This window comes from Notolabrus celidotus, chromosome 16, assembly GCF_009762535.1.
Source record: "Notolabrus celidotus isolate fNotCel1 chromosome 16, fNotCel1.pri, whole genome shotgun sequence".
Classification (NCBI taxonomy): domain Eukaryota; kingdom Metazoa; phylum Chordata; class Actinopteri; order Labriformes; family Labridae; genus Notolabrus; species Notolabrus celidotus.
Window position 1 is genome coordinate 6096126 of NC_048287.1, and position 26824 is coordinate 6122949.

Consider the following 26824-nt stretch of genomic DNA (forward strand, 5'->3'; position numbering starts at 1 on the left):
CACTCATTCTGACTCTGTAGGTGCCGTAGATGTAAACAAAGGCTGTTTCAGTCACCTGCTGTGCATTGCCTCATGGCGTCTGTAACAGGCACTAAGAATAACTATAGAAGACAATAAATCTTAATCCTTATAATCTGGTTTGCTTTTGTGGGTTGAACAGAGGCCTCACTATTATTCTTAGCCTAAAAATCCTCACAGGAGCTTTAAGTGACAAATATCAGCCTGATGTGGTTAATTGGGAAGTTTTAACACATCACATTTTAATTCTACTAGTTTAAATATTTGTGTGTAACCCTCCATTGACCTGAACTCAAAAGAACACACATTATCACAACTTCTCTCTGAAGTCCTGCTGTTGGAATCTGTGAACGGACTCCAAAGAGAGATGTGACCATGTGAGGAGAGAGTATGGATTCTGTAGGAGAGAGGAAACGAGGAAACACAGCAGCAACAATTACTTAAGAGACACAATTAAGGCACCAGCGCAGCAAAGACCACTACCACAATGGACTCTTCTGCAGATACCCTTGAAACATTCCTTCACTTCAAACACACAACTTGTGCCTCTCATCGAAAAAAAAAAAAAAGCTCAGAGAGAAGAAAGAGATGGTGAAAAAAAACAAAAACAAATCAGGAAGAAGCTGGAAATGAGTCCAACTCATGCATAACTTCAAACACTCCATCTTCAAAGTTGCATAACATTAAAAAGCGAGCCCACTCCAAGCTCCCTACATCAAAAACCAGCCAGCATCGAGGGGACACAGCCGAGCCTGCTGAGCCATGCCCTCGCTCTGAGGCAGAACATGCACCCACCCTCCTCTTCATCTTCATCCTTTGTCGTCCCATCCTCTCGTCCTTGGGGTATTTGTTACTGCAGAGTTATGGAGCATTATGGGTAAGAGAGGTCCAGGTGGTAACACACATAATGACTTCCTGCTCCGTGAGTAAGCAGACGTAACACAAAAATCCTCTGAATTTTTTCCAACAGAAGGCCTGAAGATCACACGGCTGGATTCTTCTGTTTGTGTGTGAGAGCCTGTAAAGTCAGAGGAATGCAGTTTTCTGTCGGCAGCCCGGGTAGAAAACCTTGTGTCCCTGTTTTCATTTTACTGGGTGTTCAGTGAAACTGTTCATCACCTTAAAGCTCCTGTAGGGATCTTTTTGTTCCTGTCATATTTGGCGCCTCCTGTGCACAAAGCAATTATTTATTTTCTGATCATAGTTTGTACGCGCCCAAGAAATTTTTTCTGTAACAGGAACAACAAGTTACAATTTACAGCACAGGGAAGCTATAAGATCAGTTGTGAGGTGTCAAAAAGCAGATTGCAATCATCAGGTACAACGTGTGATCACGTCAGGGAGGAAAACACGTAGCTGTAGGTGGCAACGTGACACTCAGCAGAGGTGTAAAAACACAACCGCTGTCTTTAACAAGGGCCTCAGACTGGCTGTGTAAGCAGTCGGGACGCCTTCATTTTTATCCTCAGTGTGCATGTCAACAGATAATAGCCTTCACACTACCAGCGTGAGCTGCATATCCCACATCTATCTCATGCACCAAAAATCTAAACAATAGAAAGTTTGCCACACAAGAAACGATGAATGGCAGAATATATTGACTTTATATACGTTACGGGCCTGAAAAACAAACTACACTAACATTTTTTAGTATTTAAGTAAGTAAAGGAAATGTAAGATCTGATGTTTTGAAGTAATGCATTTAATGTCTGGTAAACTGCTGAACTTTTGTGAATAGAAAATTGAAATGTATCATGTTACAGGCTGCAGCTGTTTTGGCGTCTGCGTGTACCTTTAGCCCCCATTCATAGGAATGCATTTCAAAAATCTGCAGCACATTTAAATAACGTGCATAACAAACAAAAACATCCCATAGCTCTATATATAATTTTGATTACTCACTGATGTATTAACACTTTTTAGGAGTTCCAGTTTGGTGGCTTTCTCTGTTTCATACATGTCCTGTATGACGTGCCACTATTTTTCCCTGCGACGTTCAGGCATATTACAACATGCCAACCTGACGACGTCCCTTAGACCCAAGTCCTCCAAGTGTTGACTGGCCTGCAGTCAGTTGCCACTAAGTGGCCCCTCCTGTCTTAAAGTATGAAGCCCATGCGGAAGTGCTAAAAACTGCAATTCATTGAGTGTCCACTTGAGGCTGGCTGCAGAAACACGGGAAACCACACACTGTACACACCCATTCAAAGAAGACGATCTTTACAGCAGAAATAAACTTGTTTACAGTCTGGTTCAAAAAACAGTTAAGGTCTGAATACCTCATTTCTCTCTCGGCACACACTGTACGGGGGTGAATTTTTTTTATAACTTTGTTATTTTTGAAAATATTAAACTCACAAGTTTTGCCCAAATAAGGACATGATTGACTTGATTGGCAGGTGAGCACCCTGTAGCTGTGAGCGAAAAAGGCTAAAGGCCCGCCTCTTTACCTCACCCTAGCTCAACAGAAGTTTGGATGAGTTCAGCAATTCCAAAATGGCACCCACTGACGGTATGCTTCAAAACAGCGCAAAACAGATGGGTGACGTCACGGATACTACGTCCATTTATTTTAGTCTGTTTTACACCCATGGAAAAAGTTTCCCCCTAAGCTCAGTGTTGATTCATACACTCCTAAAGAGTGATCTGTCAGCCTTGGTGATGCAGTTGCCCTCTGGCATCAGTCTGATTAACTGCACCTGCATGCTTAGCTCGTAGCTGGTAGCACAGACTCAAAGTACGGAAGTGCAGATTACTTTTGATTTATCAAATGAACTGTCAACGTATGATTCAGTGAAGACTTCACATCCTTACTTAAGACGCAACTTATGCAGAGCTGGTGTAACAGGCCACAGGTGTGTGACAGAGCAGGTTGAAGTATCGAAGCACCAAAACTACACGCTTTTTCTTTTTTCTCTGTTCACAAAGACCAGCAATTTTGGTGCTTGAATCTAACAAAGGTGGCAGTTTTTGGTTCAGTTTGAGCACCAAAACACTAGGTTACTAAATCTCTGGTAAGGATAAAATGATACCTCATCACTCGTCCCCTCTGGGGGAAAGAGCTTTCTAAAGAAAGTCATGAAGTTCTGCTGGTTACATAATTCCTGCTACCAAACAACACGATTAGACCAACTTGTGTGTTACAGCCACAACGTTTTCCTCTGACTGAAAGATAATTGATTGCAATTTTTGCTGGCAGATAAAGACTGGAATACCTTTCTATTTAAACAATTCTGTCAATCACTTTTTTTTCACTTGGTTGAAACACGTCCTGTGAGATTCTGGATGCAACCAACATATCATTACGCTGTCGTCTCTAACACGTCTGAGCTTTAAATGGCATCTCGGAGTTAAAAAGTTTTGTTATTCAACTCTGAAGTTTCAGTTTACAGCACAGGGAAGCTACAGGATCAGGTGTGAGGTGACAACAAGCAGGTTGCAATCATCAGGTACAGAGTGTGATCACGTCATGGAGGAAAAAACACGCAGCTATAGGAGGCAACATGAAGCTCAGCAGAGGTGTAAAAACACAACTGCTGTCTTTAAGTCTTCACTTGGCTTTTCCCCTTCTTTGTCACTTTGAAATGCTCCTGACAAATTTTCCAATATGGTGATAAACAGATACAAAACCCCGCCCACACGTTTGAACAGAAAAAGCTCTTCAGAAGCGCACCTTTCCACCCACATATGTTGACATACGCACATGAACAAACTGGTAATGTTCCATCAAAGCTTATAGCGCCCATTAAAACGCCGAGACAAACACGGAGCCACGCTAGTAGTTAACACCCACACGCTCTTGAATGGCGTGGCTTTCCATCACTGCAAGTGCCAGTGACAGTGACAATCACATACCCCACTCAATTACAGCTGGCTAATTGTTCAGATGCCACATTACCATAGAGAGACTCACAAAGACTGGTCACAGTCTATATAAAGTCCTCACACACACACACACACACACACACACACACACGCACAGCCCTGTGATATTTGTGAGAAAACATATACTATTACAGTTTTGCATAAGCATGCAACGCCCTCATGTAATCTGATAATGGATTATTTAAGCATCTGCTCAGCGCGCCGTATAAAACGATACAGATACAGTACATGTTCTCTTTTTTTGCCCCTTGCAACAAACACACACACACAAACACGATCTGTGCACAGTACACGGCACACAATTTGCCTGAAGGATTTTAATTTGAGATGCAGACTCCGGTGTCATAGTGAATGATATTAAAAGTCGTATCATGAATAAATCAGGAGACAGAGGACTCACCTCAGCAATGTGACAGATAAGCAAAGAGGAGCAGCTCACAGGAGGAGACAGAGAGAGGAAAAGGATCAGGACTAACGGGAGGAGAGGCCGATAAATAAAGACACATGCATTTTAACAATGCAGACAGCCACAGAGTTTAATGTCGGCCATTAGTTTATGCTGCTTCCTAACAAGGCTGTAATTACTTTACACAACATACCTTCATCTGTCATCCCATCACCAAAGAAAAGCTCAGTTTCATTTGTTTTTCATAATGAAATCCCTCATTTGTAAGAAATCATTCAGATGCTACATCAATAGAAATCGACAATTTGTCAATTTGTCATGTTGCTTCTGAAGGAGACGGCACATCACAGCAGGGGAGCAATGCGTCCAAATTTTTTGAAAGGGGCAAAAATTCAATGAGAGCTGTCAGCACTTCAAATGAAGAGGTAACACGGATGATGAAGTGATGTGCTGGTTCAGCGGCTGTAAACATGTTCAAGACCTTGAAGGTTCATTCTCCTTCCAGACGCTGTCGTGGTGCTTCTGTTGCTCGTTGGATTCTTGTTTTTTTTAAAACATAAGTGTTTTGTTATTTATGCGAGTGTATGTCTGCCACAAACTCTCCAGCTTCCTTTCCACTGGAAGGAATACATCCACTCAGTCCTGTTTCACAAAGCAATGCTTCTGCAAAATGTGCAGCAGTAGAAAATGCTGTGCTTCACAAAGTCTTTATGCAAAGGTTGACAGATGCTAAATGGTGTTGTATCTTGTCTTCATGTAATGGTTGGGCATAACATGATAACTGTCAATATCAGAGGTGTATTGTACAAATATTGCCTTGTATGATTTAGCACAAACTGGGTAAATTGGGCTTTGTTTTTTCACAACAAACCACAAATAACATTGTATCCATGTGTTATCTAAGGTGGCCCTGAAATTCAAAACACAACAACAAATCACAAATCACAAAAATCAAAAAGCATTACATTAAAGTTTTCATGTTGTCCTCAGTTACCAACCTTTGTCACTAGTTAATGTTGTGTTTACTGATTTGTGGGTGTTGTGTTTTGAACTTCAGGGCCACCGTAGTTAGCTGTAGCTTTCTAGCAATGCACGTACCAACCTTTCTCCATGGGGTTAGCAAAATCAGCACAAATAGAAAGCTCCACACAGGAGCTTTAAAGAGCTGAGTTTTCGTAGTTATAGCATTGGAATTGGCACTGACAGACAAAGGTGCACAACATCTCTCAAAGTTTTTTCTACACTCATTACTACATGACAGCTATTTAAAAACTTGTTGGCTTTTCCAATACATTAGGTGTGAAGAGAATCAACTCACTGCAGGTCAGAGGGGTCCATGGATGAGTGAGTCACCGGGTTAATTCTGCTTCTGTGCCGATATTATAACCATCAGGATTAAATAAAAAATAATTTAAGTGTCTAACAACACAACATACAAGATCCATACAGATACAGACCTTTTGTTGAGATAAAATACATTTTTGGAAACCAGGGGTTCCCAAAGTGTGGGTCAGGACCCCCTGGGGGGTGGCGAGACACAAATGGGGGGTCATGAGATGTCTTCCAAATGTCTTTTTTTTTTTTTATATTTGACAAAAATAGTCGCTAAATTTGAAATAAAACTTCAAATATAGAAAATGTCATGATTATTCTGCTGTTCTTTTTGCCCAATGACTCCTAAGTTAAGGGTTAGTGAACAGTGAAAAGCATCAGTAGCAGTAGGTTCATTCATAAAAGCAGAGGAAACACAGACACATACTCATATACTGTAGGTAGGCAAATTTTCTGCAGACCTGCTAAATGAAGCCACATTGATTTATTTCAAAGGACAGTGGGGGTCGCAAGTCTTTGGCATCTATATTTTTGAGGTCACAGGCTGTTGTAAACTACAAACTGCTTCTATAGTTCTGTCTTCAAAGCCATCTGATTTATTTAAAGGCACAATAAGGAGTTTTCATGTGTTGGTTCTGGCACCCCTCTGAATGAAGTCAGTAGTGTCTTCTGGGATGAAGACTGCATTTCTGTTGTTGAAGAAAATAACACACATAACACTGATCTTCGTTTCAATTCTATTTTGTCAGGATGCAGAGTGATGAGGTCATGTATTGATTTGTAGCTACATCAGAATACAAACAACTAAACTTTGTAAACTCTGATTTATCATTAGTTAGCTTACAAAAGGTGAGCAGACGCACCGGTTTAACGCTACCCGTCACAGCCCGGTCATGATGTGAGCTCTGGTGTCCCAATAAATGAATAAGGTAAATATGCCCACAGTTTACTATTTAGTCCTCAAAGAGCAGGGAAGCATTCACATGTCAGAACAGAGCCATACCACCAAATATCACTTATTGCATGCAATTAATCAATTCTCTTAAATGAGTGACCCTGACTGAAATCCTGTTTATAGACGTTTAGCTCTTTTAGCTAGCAGAGCCCTGGTTGTAGTTTCTCAGTCTGAAGCTGAACAGAAAACATATGTCTATTTGATATTCCTGCTCAAGGATCAGACATGAGGACTAAAAATTACATCAAAAGAAGATTGTCTAAAGAAGAAAAACTCCTCCTGCTTGATAACTTACTTCTCAATGACAAACTTTACTAGCAGAGCTCTAAACGGAGACACTTCAGGATAAGGGATGAATATCCACTCAGCTTTAATCATTGAAAGTCTGACCTGAACACTGATATTAAAATTCAGTATTAAGAAATAACCAATCTAATAATCTCATTTCACTCTGTAGGTCATGAAGGGGCATCAGTATGAGAGTGAGACTCTTTCAAAATCAGTTAAAAAGTCCTCACTGTGCCTTTAATGTTTCCCATGAAAAGGTGAGCTGACTCATTTGGCCTCATCGAGTTGAAACCTGAGGAACGATCTTTTTCACATCAAGAGTTTTTGTCTCCCATGATGCTTTGTGCTCTCCCCACTCACAAGACCCACCCGGAGTCGCTCATGAGGTCAGGAAGACTGAGTGTAGAGGACAGCAGCCTGTTCATGTTTGTGCAGAGGAGGCTTCATGTGGTCCGCACATCTTTCCAACAAGCCAAGTCAGGTCCAACACATCAACACGAGTCTGCTGTGTGTACCTGCACATACGAGTACATGAATATGCAAGCGTATCTCTGTGTCTGTGCTGTGGTTACCTCTGAGGAGCGACGGCGGTGCTGTCGGCAGGTTAATCCAGCCCTCAGGCTAAGCATCAAACTTTCAGATCAGACAATCAATAATTCAGACAGCAGCTTGTCAGGATCTATCACAGAACACAGACTGAGAGGCAGGCGGCAGCACAACAAAGGCACAGAGGTGATTTACAGCCTCATACAACTCACACATATACAAATAAAGGTGGACGCGGCCGCCAACTCCCGTAATTGTGCGCAGATACACTCGCTGAAATCACGGCCGCACATGTAATGCTGCAAAGAGAGGAAACATGCGCATACATAAAATCACACACAAAGAGCCACGCCTCGGCTTCAATCCCAGGAGACATTACAGGCTGTGATTGATGGTCAGAATCACTTTTTGATTCCCAAACCCCAGAATCTAAACTAATTCCTGACTCTGGCGCATCACTGATCTACTGCTGTGCTTAAGATCCAGCAGCTAGTCCTTGAAGTATACACCACCTTATTAATATGGCCGTGGCACAGTTGTAAATCCCGAGCAAATCAGAGAAACATAGCAGCAAACCATGTCTGTTTAGTGTGCGTTGTGGGGGAGTGAGCTGGTAGGGGGTAAGAGAAATTGAGGGATATTTCAGTGCGTGGGTGTATAATGGCTATCAGAGGTGACTTTCAGTGGGATCAACTCAAAACACTCGCACACAAACACACAAACAAGCTTTTATTTTCTCTCTTTCCTCGCACAGTCACAGACACAGAACATTAACTTATACAGATAACCATATCAAATGATCATGCAGCAACTAGCGGTGTGCGTGTGTGTGTGTGTGTGTGTGTGTGTGTGTGTGTGTGTGTGTGTGTGTGTGTGTGTGTGTGTGTGTGTGTGTGTGTGTGTGTGTGTGTGTGTGTGTGTGTGTGTCAGCATGAGGCAGTCATAAAGTGAAAGTGCTGACGCTCAGAGACATTTTCTTGGAGCAGAGTGAGCCCCTGCAGGCCTGCTAACCTTGACTTCCATGTGTGTGTGTGTGTGTGTTTGTGAACCAGACAACAGAGTGCAGGTGTGTTTGTGTAAATGGAGCCGTGATTGGTTGCTCTTTATAACATACACAAACAGGTAGTCTCTTACTTTTACTTTTTGCAAATTGAGCGAGCATTTGGGTGTGTTATTATTTTATTCCCTTACGTCCTGCTCATGTGAGACTCAGCAAAAACTCCTCCACACACGTCCTCTCACAGTCCACATCCACCAACATTCAGAGGGGGTAAGCTTCGTGGAGATAAAGATGCTGATGGACTCATCATCTTAATTTGTAACACTCACAGAGAGCAGTGAGAGCTGTGATACTCCAAGTTCTACTTCTCAGGCTGCACAGAAGACACCCTGATTGAGTGGTAGTTTCATGAAAGGAAAATAATTCAGCTTTTGATTTGTGGAACAGATGCTTTAAAACTTACCCAGAGAGCACTCACAGAGATTTCAACCTTGAAACTGGTTAAAAAATTAATTAGTAACTGGACAAAAGCAGGTCAGCATGTCCAAGACCTAATTTTACATTTGTCTAAAAAAGGTTATGACATCAAAAAGGATAAAAAAAAAGTTATTTATTCCCCACCAGTCATTCAAGAAAGTGAAAGTTAGTATAATCTAGACTTGTTAACTCAACTCGACTTTTTTATAAAGCACCTTTTACACATTCAAGCATGCAGCCCAAAGTGCTGCACAATAAAACAGAGAGACAGAAAACAACAGCCATAGGTAAAAAGATACATGACTAAAACAAGATTGAGGGAAGTAAAATGAAATAATTAAAGCTAGGGTTGGTAATCACGGATTTCCTCAGGACTCTGTCTAATGAGAGCATGTGAGCGAAGCTCCTCCAAAACGAAGCCCCCGCTCACATGCACGAGCGCCGCTGATTCACGACCATATGATGATGACTGATTCCAAACCGGTCCTCAGCACATGGTTTGTGTTTTGCACTACGTCAACTCATGTCTCACTCAGCGGTAAGAAAACACCAAAACATTCTCATAGTGAAAGTTAAAAACACAAACAAACATGTAATGTACGCTTTGCAGGAGGCGGGCAGAACGGCAGGACAGGATTTGATTGGTTTCATAATTTGGCTCCTGATGGCAGGGATTGGTTGGTGTATTCCCAGGTTTACTCCGGCTGTAGATAGCAGCTTTTTTTTACCTCTTTTTAAAGAACACATTATGTATTGATTCATAAGATCATTTTAACCAGTATACAACAAGTGTATCTAAATCTGACTACCAAGCCCAGCTTTAAAAATGAAATTATTACGATCAAATCAATAAATTCAAATCAGAGAAATAAGATACATTTTTTACAATAAAATCAATAAAATATCTGAAAGATAAAACAAAATCATTACAATACAATCAATAAAATAAAATCAGATAAATACCAGAAGAAAAAAAAAAAGATATAATAGATAAAGTACTTTACATGCAAATTAAAATGTTTCAGGCATTTTAAGAAGGATACAATTATGATTACATGTGATGGAGAATTGCCTGATAAACCCGGCAGGGACTTTTAGAATTTAAAGCAGTGGACACAAAAATGTTACATAGCTGGTTTCAACCATTACCCAAAGAAGAAGTAGAAGAAGAAAAACAAAACTGCACATGTGCTGCTTCTTTGGCGGTACACCTTTGACTCTGGCAGTTGAAAGAGCACTTAATGTTGATGAGGTTGACTGATACCTGAGCAGGCAGAGCAGGGATAAGGACTTAACGGGTAATGGTGGAGAGTAGCTCACTTAGATAGTGAAGGTCATGGGATCAATTCTAAAGTCATTCATTGGATTTTTTAGTAGATGTCTGTGATGCGCATTAATACAATCATTTTAGCAGCAGATTATATGAGATGTGACTACATCACTGCTGTTTGTGTGTGTGTGTGTGTGTGTGTGTGTGTGTGTGTGTGTGTGTGTGTGTGTGTGTGTGTGTGTGTGTGTGTGTGTGTGTGTGTGTGTGTGTGTGATTGCACCAAAACTACTTTATACGCTTTTGAAAATAGACGGTGCAGTCACTGCTGGTCTGTGAGTGCCTAAGTTTGCTTCTATCAGTGTTTCACCAGATGATGCTGCACCATGTGTCTACAAACAATTTGTGTTATTAAGTCATTAAATCTAAAAGTCTCCCAAATGGTGGCACCTCTGAAGACAAAATCTCTGTTTGACTCAGCACGCTGTGGATCATGGCGGGCTGTGTTGTTCAGTATCACCTTTCTGTTTGGTCGCCATAGCCTTCAGGAGCCGTAGAATTATGAAAGAGGCACTAACATTGATCAGAGGAATCTGTGGGATCGATAAACATTGGTGGACTGTAGTCTCATGTTAATCAATTCTCCACACAGCTCATGGGCGTCTTTGTTCAGGTGAAGGAGACTGAATGGGAGCAAATTCCTGCAGCAGCTTCAGCGTGTGATGAACAAGAGCAGATTAATGGTTTTATAAATTCATATTCAACAGATAAAGTATGTTTAAGTTCGGTTTATAAGCACATTGTCTGGCTGTCCACAAACTTATGACCGTTCACTGCAGTATTTTTATTTGTTTGTCTGTTGGAAGAACTTTGACTTGACTGTGTCCGCTCACTTTTGATACCCAGAGAGAAATGAGAGAAAAATCTGACCTCATGAGGAGAGGCAGATAAAGAGATAAAAGGATAAAGAGGGATGAGAGATGAGAGGGAGGATGCAAGAGAGGAAAGGGAAGGAGCAGACTGCTTGCTTCCTGTGTTCATCTATATTTCACAGCACTTTCAATTAGTAGCAGTGTGGCTGCAGAGCAGCTGAGAGAGATAAAGAGATGGAGAGAGAGAGGTTTGCTCCAGGTCACTGTGGCCTGGTAATGGCCTCTCTCTCTTTCTCTCCCTCTCTTTAAAGGTGTTTGCAAACATAAAGTCTGTTTGCTTTGGCCTGAAGCAGGGCATGAGCTCTTGGTTTGTTACATCTACATATTTCTCAGGTTATTTTAACGTGGCAAAACTTCAAGCACGCTGTAATTTATCAAGAGTAGCCACATGGATGAAGTCTTTTCATTTGTTGTTGGAAAAAAAAGGGAAGAGGCCTTTAATCTAAGGAGACTCAATCTACAGCTTCTGCAGCCAACATGGTGCAAGAAGAGTTCAAGTTCAAAGTACAAACAAACAGTTTTTTGTGTGTGATATTGACACAGGGTAAAAATTCATTTGGAAGTACTTTGAAAAGTGTTTTCAGCAGAGAATCAAGACTTTGTGCCCTGAGTTCACCTGATGCAGGTAAAAGTTCTTAAATGTGGACAGTAACTTTCAGCTTTTCTATATATTTTCATATCCACTCTTATAATTTTTTAAGTGAGGCATTTGCCAAGATTTTACTCTTGATAGATTTACTTGTAGAAACAAAAAATGTAGCGCTGCAGCCAGAGTCAGACTAGCATGGCCTGACATAAAGTTGGAATCACAGGGGGAATAGCATAGACTGTAATAAATGGACGTAGTATCCGTGACGTCGCCCATCTGTTTCTGAAGCGCTGTGTTGAAGCTGATCGTCGACGGATGCCATATTGGAAACGCTGAACACAACCAAACATCGTCCGAGCTAGTGTGAGGTAAAGAGGCGGGCCTTTAGCCTTTTTTCTAACAGCTACAGGATGCCCGCCATTCAGTCAAGTCAGCCAGGCCCTTATATAGGCAAAACTCGTAACTTTAAAGGTGACATATCATGCAAAATGGACTTTTTAATGGTTCTCTACCTGAAATATGTGTCCCTGGCATGTCTACAAACCCCCCGAGAATGAAAAAAATCCATTCTGCCCCTGTTTTGATTTCTCCACCTTTCTGTAAATGTGTGTGAAACGAGCCGTTTCAGACTTCCGTGTTTTGTTACGTAACAACAATATCCGGTCTGTCACGGAGTCAGAGCTCGGAGCTTGTTCAGCCCATAGACTGTATAAAATAATACCGAATCCCTCCTCCGTTTTTCATTACCTGCACAAATGTGTGCTAACAAGGAGCTTAGGAGGGAGGCATGCTAGTTGTAAGCTGTCTTAATAAACACAAAGGTCGGTTTTACTCCCCACGTCTGCAGATTTGAAGATCTAGTGGATGATTTTTATTTATCATGGATAAGTGCTAGCGCTAGTTAGCATAGCTACATGTCGTAGCTGTAGCTGTGTAGCAAGACACACGTCAACATACTGACAAATAAAACAACAAGAAACACAGAATCTGTGACCAATCCTTCAGAAAAGGTCCCGCTGCCTTTCTGGCAGAGGTCGGTTTTACTCCCCACGTCTGCAGATTTGAAGATCTAGTGGATGATTTTTATTTATCATGGATAAGTGCTAGCGCTAATTAGCATAGCCACATAGCTACATGTTCATAGCTGTAGCTGTAGCTGTAGCTGTGTACCAAGACACACGTCGACATACTGACAAATAAAACAACAAAAAAACACTAAATCTGTGACCAATCGTTCAGAAAGGTCCTGCTACAGGCGCCTCTCCGTCAGGATCAGATTCAGAGGGTTGAAGTAACGCTATCTGTGAGCAGCCGTGTATATTCAGCCAACATGTAAACATTAGATCAACGTGCTGGAGAGCCGAGGCACATCCACTTCCGGAGGGGGCGTGGTCAGAGGGAAAACAGAGTGTTCTGAGGAGGACTGAAGAAGAGGGTTTTCAGGCATGCCAACATCTGATTTCAAAGTGTTTTTTTGAGCATAAACTTTAAAGACATGTTTTGGGGACCTCTTAGACCAATATATATTGATGAAAAAAGCGTGATATGTCACCTTTAATATCCTCAAAAATACTGTGTTATTAAAAAATCTCCCCATACAGTGTGTGCCGATAGAGAAATTAGCTATTCAGACCTAAACCATTTTAGTACCAGGCTGTTAACATGTTTATTTCTGCTGTAAAGATCGTCTTGTTTCAATGGGTGTGTATGTTGTTTCTGGTGTTTCTGCTAAACACATGCCGATTGGTTATTGAAGACGAGCTTTACAATGATACCAAAATTAAAAAAGGAGCCTAGATGATAGAAAAGGAAAAAAAAACAGTATTTTAAAAGACACTTAGGGCACCCTGACCCAGGCTTTTGTATGTAGTTGTATGAAAAAGAAAAGAAGTGTCACTTTTGGTTTACATTATTTATAACACAGAGTCCACTCAGGATGTGGTCTTTTAAAAGTGTCTTGAGCATTTGTTGTGAATTGGTGTTACATAAATGAAGATGGATTGATTATTTGGAGATTTGTATGAAATTCATTGATTAGAAAACCTTAGAAACAAGGGTACAGTATACAAATGTTGTGTTGGGTTTTCCTAACAGTGCTGATTTTAGTTGGTCGGGTCAGTCTCACTGAGCACAACACTTCATCTCACTGGTGTCTTGCTTGTATGATTATCATGTGCTCATAGTCAGCTGGGCCTCTCTAGCGCTCCAAACAGCCAGTCTCAACCACCTTAATACAGAGGAGCCTGTCAGCCAAATGACAGGCTTGTTGTCAGAGCAGATCAGAGGTAGTGAGGCAGTACTTATTCTACCTCTTCTGACCTGTCGGAGGCTGCAGATACTGGGTCTGAGTCCTCAGCTGGGTACTACTAAGGTCCGAATGTCAGCACTGTACTCGCTCTCCGCAGTGACAGAATTCACAATCAGCCACAGAGGAGAAACCATAACCTAAATAAACTTTGTTGTTTTTCTTGGGATACAACTTTGAGCCAAGCTTAAAGCCGAGAACATCAAGTTGGAGCTTAGCTCCTGTGGAAATGGTTCCCTTGGAGAGGCAAAGCTGGTCAGCCCAAGGTCAGAAAACACCTTAAAGTTGAGATGGACTACAGGGTAGATATTCAATCAATTATGAATCCATTTTAGAAGCAGGTTAGAATTCTAATGAATCTTAAATCAATCAAATTGTGTTTGTAACAAGCTCCTTCAGTTCATTTCAACAGGCAACATCTCATCCAACCTTCATCCCTGCTTTCTTTGTCTCTGAGTTATATTTAGAGCTCATTTCAATTTTCATTTTTTCAAAATACAATATGCAAATGTCTGTTTCTTTATTTTTATTAGGCTAGTTATAAAATGGGTCAATAAAAACAAAAACAAAAAAAAGCTATTATACAAAAAAACTGCACTGCTAGCATCTATTTTTTTGTTTTCCATTGTTTGTGCTTGCCTACTGATTTTGCTGCTTAAAATGCCTTTGTGGTGATATCAGATATATCCTCCTTTGATAAAATATTAAATGAACAAACACTAAAAGTAGTTTACTTGCCTGGTGTACAAGATGATGAATAAAGATAATATAAACGATGTTGCTAGATGTCTCACAAATAAAGGATATATCCCATCACTCGCCTCCAACCAGGATGTAAAAGCCATGACGGCAGCTCTTTGAAGCTGAGACTAACACGACAAAATGACGGTCTACCCAAGTTCAGAATCATGCAGACCCCTTGAACCCAGAAAATTCCTCCCCAGGAAACAGCCTGGTCTGAAACTCGACTTAGTGCACAACCATGAAGGTGGCCCAGGGACGGAGACCTCAGACCCAAAATAACATATGTGAAGTGAAGTTACCGGTTACGCCCTTCTAGTTTTGAAAGCATTTATCATGTCAAATGGATGATACAGTTCTTACCCATCTGACCACATCTAATGCACAGTACAGCCTGCTAATGTCTCAGGTGTCGGTCTCTATCATGCTTCTTCTGGCTGTAGCTGTGGCTGAAGTCATGAGGGCCTGAGTCCACTCAGCGTTTCTTTGTTTTTTGGGGCTGGCAGTATCTACACCCTCAATTTTCCAGCACTACTCACTGGTGCTTTTATATGAAAGTTGTCCCATGTCACCTCCACTTCCCTTGGTAGTGACTTGAACCTGTTTTAAATTGCCGGATGCTGTTTTGTTGAGGGGTTTTTTCCCATGGATTTTTTTCAAGAAAATGTAAAAACACAGGAAAGAACTGCAGCATGAGCAGCAGCTGGTTTTGCACAAAAGGAACAGTCACTACAAAGCAAATAATGCCATTAGTGGAGACAGGCCCTCACACCTTCATTTTGTTGGTCCATCTTTTCTACCATTTACTTTTACGATGCGTTACAGTGCTGATTTGGGACACCTCAATGACATGATTTTGACAAATAAAAAAAAAGATTTCAGGTGTCTTCAAAAAATTATATGTGAATTGTATAATTTCACTCAAATGTCTACTAAGATAGAATTAAGTGGCAATGCTTTTCACCAAAAGGGCAACGATCAACGTTACAGCTACATTTAAACTAGGGATGGGCGTTTCAAGCCAAAATACAAATTTTATAATCATTGGCATGTATTTGACGATTATTTGAATAATCCCCCCGCACGCACACACACACACACCTGTCTCTTTACTGGTCCATTTGTGTGGCAGAAGTTTACATTTTACAGCCATGCTCATTGTAGTGGTGTGAAATTCAGAAACTGAGGAAATTGCAGCGACAGTCACCAATGTTTTCTTCTTCTTCTTTGTTAGCATTCTTCTTCTCCTGTTAATTAATGCGGTGAGCAAACAGCTTTAAGACGCTCTAAAGCCACCATCTGGTGGGAATACCGTATTACAACCAGGTACCGGAGAAAAGGATGAAAAATTGTACTTTTAGAATGAAAAAATGTTCACAGTTTCTTAGATTTTTTCAAAGTGACCCAATATTCGAACATTTGAAAATCATGTCCCATCCCTAATTCAAGCGTCCCAGAAAAACATTGTGTATTTCTGTTTTCTCCCCTGCCCACTCTCTAGCACTGATTATTTCCTGCTGCGTTCCTGCGATGGCTAAACCCAACCTCACACAAACATTTTACCGGGGATCTGGCAGGAAATAGTACATGGAGAGTCAAAGTGAAAGTGAAAATCTGTTTACGTTCAATCATGCAGCCCATCCTGAAAATGTGGGGAAGTTTTTTACTTTTGTCAAAGATTCAGAGCGTGTGCAGTAAGCTTTAAGATGTTTCAGTTTATTAAATATTATTGTGGGCCGAGTGACTGACATCAGCTGTGTTTCCAGTGAGGCTTAAATTAGAAACAGATTTTATGCTTTCAGCATTACAAGTCACAAGAAGAGACACGATGGCAACGATTCTGTGTGTGTCATAACTCTATAAATATCAGAACATTTCCACTTATGTGAAGCTGTTACCATGACTTCATTCGATGGCTCCAATTTGGACATTAAACAAGTAAAGGAACATGAACTCATATTTAGAGAGACTTCTGAGCACCCTTGGGCCTCCTTGGCACACTGCTGAAAACCGCTGGAGGACTCAGTGTACCGGTTGGACAGCAGAGAGGGGAATTAAGGGTGCATGTGAGGAAAGACCACTCCTGCTGAATCCAGCAGCTGTTTTCTGGCACCACCTGCTTCTCCAGGGAGCAGAGGCCTACAGAGAAGGGACGTCAGCCCCCAGAAATAACCCCAGGCGATGTATGTCGGCCATATGCCCGGCCTGCTGCGGGGACCAGAGCGGCAGGGAAAGAATGACTCCTGTGTTGGAGCTCAGACAGAGAGTCACTGTCAAGTCAAGCTGCTCTCTGGCTGACAGCTCGGCCGATGCCAGGCCAGGTCAATCCTCGGCCAAGAAAGACAAGGAGGTTTGGCAGAGCGTTCTGATGTCGAACATCTCTGTGTTTGATAAAAGTAGAGCCACGGGACACGGAGCAAAAGACGTGGCTACAGGGGTGACGAGGAGTGACGTGTCAGGAAATTAATTAAGGTAGGGAAAGGAGAGAAACCCCTGCCCTTGGGCGTGCAGAGCAGAGCAGCCGTCTGAATCAATGAGGCTGTGTTCGTCTCTCTTTGACCAGCCAGCCATCCCCGGGCTGTAAGTAGCATATGAAAGAGTAATGAGATGTCTATCGCCTCACTCAGCTTTACCCTCTCTGTTTCAAGCTATAGCCAGAGATGGACAGCGAGACTATGATATGATAGCCTTGTCTGACACCTTGGGGATTGCAGAGAATTGCCCCCCTTACAAAAAAATCACAGAGCTGAGTCGGGAGGCAGACTGTGTTTGGGGGAAGATGATTCCTTTGATAGATGCAATCTACCTGCCATCGAATCCAGCAGTCCTCCTGCTCTCTCCTCCGCCGCTCAGACTCAGGCTGATGTTGCAGGATTCCTCACACATCCAGTTTTAATCACAGGAGGATCAGGAGGAGCAAGATTCCTAACACCCTTTTTGTGGCATGTTGGGCTTATTACTTGTCCAAACCTCAGTTTGCTTAACACTCACCCTGTGTCAAACAGACTGTGAATTAAAGCCCTGGGAAATAAAATGTGGTCATTTTTAAATTGTCCTCATCTTTGGTGCTAACTTTTTGTTCTGTCTTTCTCAGAAGTTACTGATCATTTAAACAGAATGAATGTTGGAGATGCTTGTCTGTTTTCTTTGATGTGTTGGATGCTATTTCTAATGAAGATGAAAAACTAAAATGTGGTGAGGAAGGAAGGAACTAGTTCCATAATTCCCCTCATATCTAAAGAGATCTTGAATGTCGTGTGGCTCCCATGGTTGCTCTCATCAAGGTATTTTCACAGTGGCATCAACAGGTTTTTAGCTAGAACTTCTGATTAACCCACATCATCAAACAGGAGACGATGCTCACAAGCCGGTGACAGGATGGTGCATAGCAGCAACAGAAGCAGCAGCTGACCATTAGGAGATATTGTGCATCAATGTCCCAACCAACGTGTGTGCTCTCAGTGTTGAGCGAAGTTAGAGCTGAGAGGAAACTCCACTTGTGTTATTTTCCCTTCATCACTCTCCTTCACTCTCTTCTCACTTTAGATAAGCATTAATTTAACTCTCAAATTGAACATTTTCAGCTTCAGCTAGTCTTCTTTTAAGTTTGTGTGTTAAGAAAAATGATCCATTACAAGTGAGCCATTCAGTCTTACCTGAGGAGATGAAGTGAGGAAACCAACACAGCATGTTTGGTAACAAGTAGGAGCCATGGGTGGTAAAAAGGATCCAGGAGTTTTAACCAAGAGACCAGGGCCCGTATGCACATCAAGCCATTACATCCATTTGTACTAATGGGGAAAAACAAATCAGTTAGTGGTATGCATGAGCCAGGTTAACACCCCACCAAACTTTGAACTGATTTGTTTTGAAGAGGTTAGACCACAGGCTTTGTGAAATTAGGAATATTCAGGGTCATGTCTGACTTGACTTACAGGCAGACAAATTGTAGCAGGTCGTCCAAAAGTTAGGTTGAGTCAGCACTGCAAACATGGTGAACGCCATTGTTGGGCTCCAAAACTCTGCTTCAGAAACCAATAGGTGACCTCTCTGAGACTCCACTCATGTTTAAATGGTAAATATGGACTGTGTTTATACAGTGCTTCCTCCAGTCTTCTGACCACTCAAAGTGACTTTGATGTCTGACTCTACCACTGAGCTATCACCACCCCAGATGAAGATGTGATCTACACTGGGATCATGTGATACAGGAGAACTAGAGCATCCATAACTTTGGGGGCACTGAGGTGGCCAACATCGGGCCGGCTGCTCTGTGAGTCAGCTCAGAGGGATGTAGTCTTCCCCATGAGAGTTCCTCTGGAGCTCAACATCAAACATTGTTTTTGCCCCAAGTGTTTCATACAGTCTACAGTTGAAACAATCATTGCAGAGTCCGAAAAGCAAGATGCAAAAAAGTACCACTATGGAAGGGTACAATAAGACAGATGGAAGCCGCACCTGAAAATAGACTGTACCTCAAAACAGCCAACAAGGGGTACTTTGAAAAAGACGCTGCAGGCTAAAAAATAAGACAAAGAAGAAAAGAAACACAAGGTTACCTTGTAGCAAACAGTACCTTTTGTGTCCTTAAAGACGCCATTGGGGGGCATGACATCAGGGTCAGCATTTTCAGGCAGAGTCGTGCACAACTGTTTTGTTATTTAACCAAACAAGTGTGTTTGAGCATCTCTTTTTTGTGCATCCTTACCATGTAGATAAATGTTCAGATATTCTTCCCTATAGTCTCCTTAGATGATGCAATAAGTCTGTCAGCTCAATTTGCGTGGGTGTGCCGTTGATACACAGTTAATGGAGCCACTGTGATGTGATGTTTTCAATGCATTACCACTTCCAGTGTTACCCCGGAGCTATATTTTTGAAAGGCACTAATACCCACATAACTATATATGATTCTGCAAATTATGCAGTGATCACAACTTTAACTGGCTAGAGGTTAAATAACAGTTCTATTAAATCATTTAGAAACACAGAGTACCACTCACAGAAGGCATTCTATATGAGCTATAAAACAGGTTTACAGCAGCATTTATCAGGAGCATCAATCACAAAGATCTGAGGTTTATAGGCACTTTAAAGTTGGATCATGAGACCATCAAAATGTGAGCTGTGATGGTAGCTGCGAGAGGTGATGATGTCACTCTTGTTTGCCCAGTTTGATCTTCACTCCGCTCCGCTAACACTCCTCTCTCGCAGCTTTTCCATCATCTGATATGGTGTTTCATTGATCTGTTTTCTCCCCTGCTTGTTTTGGCATCTCAACATGGAGTCAACAAGAAAAAGTCCCAGGGGCAGCGTGGAATAGCTGGAGGTAGGATTGCAGAGTTCAATGTGTGTTACAGGCTGAAATATATATATATTTATAAATATATACATGCAATTAACCAACAAACAGTTTCAGAGCATAGTGCAGGGAATTACACCTTTACCCTTTTAGTGCTGGGTTTGGATGACTCAAGATATTTTATTGATCTCAGTTTCTTCTAATATATGATCTATTGAAATGAATATCTTCTCTCTTTTGATCTCATCTAAATGCTTGAGTTCTTTCTTCTCAAACTAAGCAGGAATTATGCCTTATGAAATAACATGGGGCTTTAGAGCTGTCAGAATGGATAAACCTGGCTGACACTGAGTCCACTTCTCATAAGGTTTTGTTGCCTTGTCTTCATGAAGGGCAATGACATGTTTCATGTCCCCCTAGTTTTATTATAAATTGCTCCAGCCCCCATTAAGATGCACGTACTTTACTCTTTACATGCAGATGATCTCTAACGGTAAATTAAGAGCTCTGCACACGGATTATGACAGTTATCACATGTAAGACAACAGAGACTGCATACCAATGAGCAGCTGCAGACAGCAGGCCGGCCAGAAGGTAATAACTGAACAAACTGATTTCTTTCTGGCCGGCCTGAGCTCTGTCGATAGTGTTTAATTCACAAAGACTAATACTTTTCATTAGACAGCATTGGGTTGATAATCACACCTTTGGCTTTGTTTCATCACCAAAATAATATGATTCATTAATTGGAGCTCCAAAATAGAAGAAATAAAAAGAACTTATGAATACACTGAGAGATAAAGAGCGTGAACAGGGAGCATTATGAGTTACTATATCTGATTCATGGAGCGCTAATTCTGTAATGAGTATATTCAAACCCTGATAATGTAGTTCATGTATTGAGCTTAAAAAGCGTTGATGGAGGAGAGCACTGTTCAAGGTTTTTCCTACTATTCATGGTTTCACATTGACTTTTGAGACTCTGCTGCAGATTGTGAATCCAGGTTACTCTGATTATTACGGAGACCTGATTTTAATCAGATTTGCAAAAGGTTGGGATTAATAATCCACCCAGCTGAAATTGTTCACATGTTGCAATCAACACTGCCAGTGCATGACATCCATGTAGAGCAGGAGGGGAGAATACCTGTCCAAGGAGCTCTAAGCAAGTACAGGATGTTCACAGTGGAATACATTGCAGAGCACTAATAGGCTGTATGTAGTTTGTGTGCATGTACCAAGACTGTATAAAGATGGAATTCATGACAGCTCCCCAAAAGTGAAGACAAAAGATTTTACGCTCCTCCGGCTGACCAGCTGAGGTGAAGGTCATAAATCCCGCCTCCACCAGGTGAACAGGCAGGACATGGGTAAAGTTACAGAATCAAAATAAACATCATTTAATTTCAGCGAACATTGTTTATGTCATTATTGAGCTACCTTGAAGCTCAGTTCACACAGATTTAAATACTTAACTTCACATTCATGGTTTGTTATTTATTCACTTATTTATTTCTATATATTTTTTGTGCTTTGACACCTTTTATTAGAGAGGAGAGGACAGGGGATAGAGCTGTAAACTGGGGACAGACTGACTGGGGGAATGACATGCGGGAAAGGAGCCACAGGCTGGAATTGAGCCTGGGCCGTCCGCTATGTGGGTGCGCAATTTAACCTTTAGGCTAAATACGTGCCTATGGTTTGTTATTTTTATTGTACTAAGCTCATAGTCCTTAAACTGAACTAGTTCCCTTTCTTATTTTAGCGGCTATTAAAATATTTTTTTCAGTAGAGCCTCCTGAGCTTCAATCCCTCGTCCTCAATCATCAACATTTACTAAATTGTAGGGGTGACCCCAAATAGTCGAATATTCGATGATTCGTTCTAACGAGTCATAGTCGACTGCCAATCTCATAGTCGAATATTTGCATATGAAACGTGGATCATTCCATTCAAACCATGGGGGTGCTCAATGTCTAATTTTACATTATTTTGCTGTTTCCCATAAAAATAGTGTCTCATTTAGCCTATTTTGATATAAATATAGACTTATTTAATGTAATTCTGAGAACAGCTTAAAGTGGTAATTAAATCTCCCCTGGTAATTAAAGAAGGACCATTTAACAGGGAGCTGTGGAGCAGACGTACCTCATCTGGCCTTTAAATCTTTCTACTTTCATGGTAGCTCAAAATGTCAGGAACAAAAACTTCAGTTGATCCTAAAGATAGTGATGAAGGTGAGGAGCAGCTTCATGAAGAGGGCTGTGAGATCAAGGTTTACCGGACCACACAAAAACTGTACGGGGCCAAAAGAACGAGGAGGGATACCCAAAGCTGTCCGAAGCCTCAAAAACAATCCACAGCATCCCATCCACCTCCACATCATCAGAGAAGATATTCTCAAAGACAGGATTTACAGTCAACAAAGCAAGGAGCGCACTTCTGCCTGTAAATACGATGGTTTTCATCGCGTACAGTTTGAAAAGACTCAAGCGGACAAAGACGCGATGAAAGACTGTTTTAAAAGGTACTGTTAAGAGATTTAAAAACCCTTTAGCTGGTTCAGGTTTGATTTTGAACATTATACAAATGTTTAGCCTTAAGTTGGACAAACTAGCTTCTGCAGCGCTGCTCTCCGCTGTGTGAACACTGTATAAATATCTCCTGATTCTTTACTCTATAGTGGAGCGTTGTTCCATGTTTAACGGATGGCGGCCTTATTTGAGTTTTCTCTCCTTCATCACCTCGTTGTTTTTGCAATATAGATTTAAAAAATCTAAGTTTTATACTTATAATATTCTGTTGTCCCTTTTACTTTAAGCTACGAGTCTCTTAATTGTAAATGGTTATGCGTAATATTGTCATGCGGTCACCATCATGCAGACTTTGGGTCAATAAGGAAAAACAACAAACATTCGACTATTCGTCGACTATGGGCAAAATCTGATGAATTAGATTCGACTAAGCAAATCCTTAGTCGGGCTCACCCCTACTAAATTGCATAAATTAATGTTTGCTACCAAATAATCCTCCACTGATATTAAAGCTGAGGTTGGTAGTCAGATTTAGATACACTTTTTGTTATACTGGTTAAAATTATCTTTATGTCCTGATGGCAATCAATACATTATGTGTTCTTAAAAAAGAGTAAAAAAAGCTGCTATCTACAGCTGGAGTAAACCTGGGAAATCACCAACCAATCCCTGCCATCAGGAGCCAAATGCGTGCAAAGCGTACATTTTATGTTTGTTTGTGTTTTTAACTTTCACTATTAGAATGTTTTGGTGTTTTCTTACCGCTGAGTGAGACATGAGTTGACGTAGTGCAAAACACAAACGATGTGCTGAGGACCGGTTTTGAATCAGTCACCATCATATGGTCGTGAATCAGCGGGCGCTCGTGCATGTGATCGAGGGCGTCGTTTTGGAGAAGCTCCGAGGGGAGGGGGGGAGGAGTTAGACGGAGTCCTGAGGTAATGCTACATTCAAATTCCTGCTAGTTTTCCATGACCACCAACCCTAGCTTTAAGTTTAAAAGCCCACAAAAAAAAACCCAATTTGAGTATGTTTTACCAATTAAACAATGTGCTCTAAAGCAGAACAACTCAAACCTAAAATCATCTCTGCATATTTTTCAGACAAATAGTTAAAAGTAAAGCAAACACTGAGTGAATAATGAGTCTGTTTATTTCATTCAGTTGGATTTCCTGTCTGCCTCACCTGTTCACTAACTTAGACACACACATATAACTATCATTCGTTGGCTGAATATTTGGCTAAAGACGCACACACCCAAACATGCAGGGAAGGTCTAAAAGACTATGTAGGTGAGATGGTTTTAAAATCTCCTAATATAAAAGTGCTGAGGGTAGAGAAACACCCAGTTTGTAGCAAGTTGGATTCTGTCCTGATTCGTTCAAAAACCCCTTCAAACGTCTCCTTTCTGTGCAGATCATGGCATGATTACTCCTGTAAAATAATAATGCTACAATAGCGCCTGATTGCGAAAGACTCCTCACATTTCTCTTCCACTTTTCCTCCTGTGCACATTAAATCTAATTCATTTTTAATAGCTCTTTAAACCCTTCTTTTAATTAGTCTCTGCTCATTTAAATACTTTATTTAACTGTATTATTTTTAATGTTGAGAGCAGAGTGAGGAATGACAATGAGGAATAGTGCGTAAAGATGATATTCTTATGCTGATAAGAGAGACTTTTTACCCACATGTATGTTATGCTAATGTACTTTGTCTTTGTTATATGTGAGTTGTATGCTTATACTGAACAACACAGACACATTTCAATGCAAGAACAATCTGTTTTCACGTCTTCACCCTCCCCCACAAAAATAACAATCAGCTTCCAGATCAATTAGCATTCAGTATCAAATCTTTCACAGTATGTACTAAGCCCGAGCTGCATATTATTGAGGGGATAATTGTTGCCTTGCGGTGTTTGGAAGTCGCTGGCTGACTGACTGACTGACACTGATACATATACATACATGAACAGTAATTACTAACAAGCACGTAAAGACACATAAAGAGTGAGTGACATTGATAATTAACACACATGCAACACATGCTCTCCTCTTTTTTGTGCCTTTCAGAGGGGCCCGTGTACACCCCAGTCAGAATAATCCGTCTCCATCATGTCGACACCGTGCTCTGTCTCAGAGATTGTCACACTCACTAATTACTCTTTAAGATAATCAGCCTGTGTGGCTGGAGATGCAGCTCCCCTCCGTGGCTCTGTCTTCTCGGGGAATGAGAGGTTTAATCTGTGGCGAGATCAGAGCTACCGGGAGCAGGAGGGGGAGGGATAGGAGGCGGATGGAGGGAGGCGGGTGGAAATAAGAAGGAATTTGGGCATCTTAACAAACTCTTAATTACGTTCTCTATCCTCCGCTGGTGGCAGGCATAAATGGCGGTCCCCAGGGAGCCTCTGATCCACTTTCTGATCTGCAGAATTCACAGCCGAGCTGCTGATCAAAAAGATGGAGCGGCCTAGATGCTTCAAACACATGGGACCTTTTTCCAGCATGGGACTCGTAGCTTGTCATTGAGCGGAAGTTTGAATTGTCGAAATTCATGCTCAAAAAAGAGGAAAAAAAACTTGGCTCCCTTTAAAGACAAGAAAAAAAAAAAGAATTATAAGAGAAACAGGGAGCGTTCAATGGCTCCATGAATTGATAATGAGCATTCATGCAACGTGCTGAAGGCGTTTGTCCCATATATGAGGCAGAATTCATTGGAGATGACCTCCACCCACATTCTTGCTGTTCGAATATACCAGGCACAGCTTTGATGTCGGCCATCAGCTGAATCCCTGGGGAGACTCTGCTGTAATAAACCACAGCAGTGAGCTCAATGCAACACACTCACCAGCAGGAAGTCCTGTCAGACTGTCCCAGTGGCTCTCCGGGAGCTGCATGGGGTCAGGGGGCCACTGAAACCGGATCACGACTCATAACTGTGCTGTTTGTGCGCTGACCACTTTAAATACGTTATACACTGTAAACACAAAGTAAGGATAAAGAATTTAGACAGTCCAGACATAAAAACCCCTCAAAGAAAATGATGTTTTAATCTGAATGCATCTTAATGGGATGAAACTGTTATCTCTAGGCCTGTAGAGTCTTTCATGATTGTGACGTTGGCGAAAGCTCCCAGGCGTGTGTAACAATCGCAGAACTTCACGGGATGACAACAAGAATAAATAACACAAATGGTAAAAAAGTTGATAGTAGAAGGAAGTAGCTTGGTTATGGACTCACATTTGGTTGGAAGGAAATCCAGGGCTGAATGTTTTCTTTTGTGAATCAGAAATTTCAGCTTTAATTTCTTCTGCCGTGATGATAACCATTTATTGATGTTCTCTAGTGGGCATGGATATTGACCATCACCTAACAAAGTCAAACACGCTCTCTCTCCAAACGTTTCAACTATGGCAGCTTGTTCAGTTGCCATTTAATAGATAGTATTGATGGAAAAATGAAGCTTCATGAACCTTTTCTTGTGTTTGTTGAGCCCTGTAGATGGTGCTCTCTGTTTAACGAAGGGTTGAAAGCACACTGAATTGCCATTCATTGAGCCTTAATTTTTAAACCAAGAGCGCCATCTAGAGGAGTCAAAAAATACAACTAGTGGTTCACAAAGCTTCATTTGCCCATCACTACTAGATAATATATAGTGAGCGGGTGGTTATGCAGATTAGATTCCCATCTGAAGGGATCTTATTATTCTCGCTTTACATGGTCGCACTTTGTTACCCAGCTACCAACTGAAGACAGAAACAACACATTAATTTAAAGAAGATTTCATTTTTGAAAAATGATTTAACAGAACAGATTCTTGCACACTGACATTTCAATTCATAATCAAGTTCAAACCTGATTGTAGTGGCAGATCTCTTACTTCAATTTGAAATGTCACTTGGTTAGTAGGAGCACTCTTTTCTGACGCGTGTCCACCGTCATTCATAAAAAATAAAAATAATCAATTTACTCACAGGTCCGTAGTTCAATCTCAGTTTATTCCATGAGAGTTTTTCCATTTTCTTCCACTGAAAACATACTCAAAAACAGGCTCAAATAGGTCACGGTCAAAAAGCGTTACTCATGACGCTCCATCTAACCCAAAACAAAAGAATGCATTTACACACACCTGTGCCTCCTGCCTTATATAGTTACTGGCCCCGCCCATAACCAAAACCCAGCAGGTAAATTCCCACTTAAACTAAAACGGCTTCTACAAATCCGGCCCCTAATTATAAGGCAGGC

At 41.2% G+C, this 26824-nt stretch overlaps 1 long non-coding RNA gene across 1 annotated transcript; it reads right to left on the bottom strand.

Moving 5' to 3' along the window:
* Positions 1-24248: 24248 nt before the first annotated feature.
* Positions 24249-26824, bottom strand: LOC117828287. Its single transcript, XR_004634380.1, has 3 exons — positions 26554-26824; positions 25428-25556; positions 24249-25166 (listed from the first exon to the last, which is right to left on the bottom strand). It is a non-coding gene; the product is annotated as an uncharacterized LOC117828287 (long non-coding RNA).